Consider the following 2,178-nt stretch of genomic DNA (forward strand, 5'->3'; position numbering starts at 1 on the left):
GGCGCGACCTGTCCCACGCCGACCTCAGCACCAGGCAGTCCAGAGCTCGGCGGAGAAGCGGCTCGCGCTGTGGCAGATCTGCGAGTGGATGGTCAAGAGCGTGCCCTGCTTCACGGATGAGGGCGACAGCAACAGCTCTGCGGGCCGCAGGAATTCACGTCCTCATCTTCTGTTCCTACACAGCAAGTTGACTGGCGCGCAGAACGAAGGAACTGGGAAAAGTGCTCGGTGGATGCTGGATCCAGAGGGCGGCAAGGGTGGGAGATGTCTTAGGACAAGAGCTGCATCCACGGACAACAGCAAATGCGCTCAGACACAAAGCCGAGCTGCCCCGAACAAAGCACCCCTGCAGTCTAGCCAGGGGAATGCCGGAGACAGCCCTGGACCCCAGTTTTCCAAAAGGCCTGCAAGCCCTGGCTCTCACGGCAATGATGACTTTGGTAGCCGGAGTACATTTCGCCCTCGAACTAGATCAAATGCTAGTACTATTACTGGGAGACTGTCACCCATTATAGCCTAAGGAGACGATCTTGGAGACGGGGACGTGCATCCTGCAGGGTACCCGCCATCTGCGGCAAAGATGCCCCTACTTCACCCAGTCTGAGACAAGCAATCCTGAAACATGGAAAACATTTTGGGTGATCTCAATCTTATCTCGTCACCAACATCATTAACTGTGTCGACCCAGTCGGCACCTGGCACCATGATGCAGCAGACGCCATGCTACTCATTTGTGCCACCAAACACCAGTCTGAATTCAACCAGCCAGACTACAAAAAGTAGACATAGGGCCGGTCCTCCATGAGCCCTTTGCCCCAGATGCCTATGCAAACGCTCCAGGACCACAAATCAAGTTACGGAGCTGTGAGTCCGTGTTTAACTGTGCAGCAGGACTCCTGGAGGAGCTGCTGACTTCTGACTCTCCTCCCCATGACATTGTGACACCAGCGGATCCTGGGGTAGCCCAACCCAACAGCCAGGTTCTGGGCCAGAATATCATGATGGGCCTTAATTCGGCCATGTCAGCCTATGGCAGCCAAGCATCTGGATACAAAATGAGGCATGCCAGCTCCCATATGCACCCTGGGCATGCTCAGTAGACGTCTGCAGTTTATGGCCGTGCCCCGTCTCACATGGGAAACACCACGCCCCACACCTCAGGTGTGCACCACCTGACCCCAGTGAAGACACCTTTACCAGTGCCTCTGCCCCACCCCATGCCGATGAGTTCCCTGGGCGCTACTCCTGCAGTGAGCCGAGATCGTGCCACTGCACTCCAGCCTGGGCGACAGAGCGAGACTCCGTCTCAAAAAAAAAAGAAAAAGCATAGCCTGCTCACTAATTCTCAGCCTGACACACCCAGCTATGTGGCCTCCTCTGGACACTGTGGGGGTGCTTTGGTTGGGCAACACATTGTGAAGGTTAAAATTCAGTGTGTCTCCATCCATGAGGTTATTCCAAATGAAAATTTGGATTCCATGTCCCAATTCCAGTGCTCAGTGAGCGGTCCAAGTCACTTGGGAGCCTCCCCTGGTGGAGAAGGCTCGGCCCATTCTGCCATAGCCACTGCAGAATTAGAACCATGACCACGTTAATGCTCATCATGATGTTCTGGCTGAGAACCCGGCTGTTGGGTTGGGCTACCCCAGGATCCGCTGGTGTCACAATGTCATGGGAAGGAGAGTCAGAAGTCAGCAGCTCCTCTGTGAGTCCCGCTGCATAGTTTCACTCACAGCTCCATAACTTGATTTGTGGTCCTGGAGCGTTTGCATAGGCATCTGGGACAAAGTGCTCATGGAGGACCGGCCCTACGTCTATTTTTTGTAGTTTGTCTGGGTGAATTCAGACTGGTGTTTGGTGGCACAAATGAGTAGCATGGCGTCTACTGCATTATGGAGCCAGGAGCCGACTGGGTCGACACCGTTAATGATGTTGGTGACGAGGTAAGATTGAGATCACCCAAACAGTTTTCCATGTTTCAGGATTGCTTGTCTCAGACTGGGTAGAGAAGGGGGCATCTTTGCCGCAAATGGCGGGTAACCCGCAGAATGTACGTCCCTAACTCCAAGATCGTCTCCTTAGGCTATAATGGGTGACAGTCTCCCAGTAATAGTACTAGCAACTGAGCTAGCTCCAGGGCGAAATGTACTCCGGCTACCGAAGTCATCATTGGTGTGA

General features: G+C 53.9%; 1 pseudogene; it reads left to right on the forward strand.

The window, feature by feature from the left end:
• Nucleotides 1–1,586, forward strand: part of LOC105531528 — a 2,864-nt pseudogene extending 1,278 nt beyond the window's left edge.
• The last annotated feature ends 592 nt before the right edge of the window (nucleotides 1,587–2,178 follow it).

This window comes from Mandrillus leucophaeus, unplaced genomic scaffold, assembly GCF_000951045.1.
Source record: "Mandrillus leucophaeus isolate KB7577 unplaced genomic scaffold, Mleu.le_1.0 Scaffold891, whole genome shotgun sequence".
NCBI classification, from domain to species: domain Eukaryota; kingdom Metazoa; phylum Chordata; class Mammalia; order Primates; family Cercopithecidae; genus Mandrillus; species Mandrillus leucophaeus.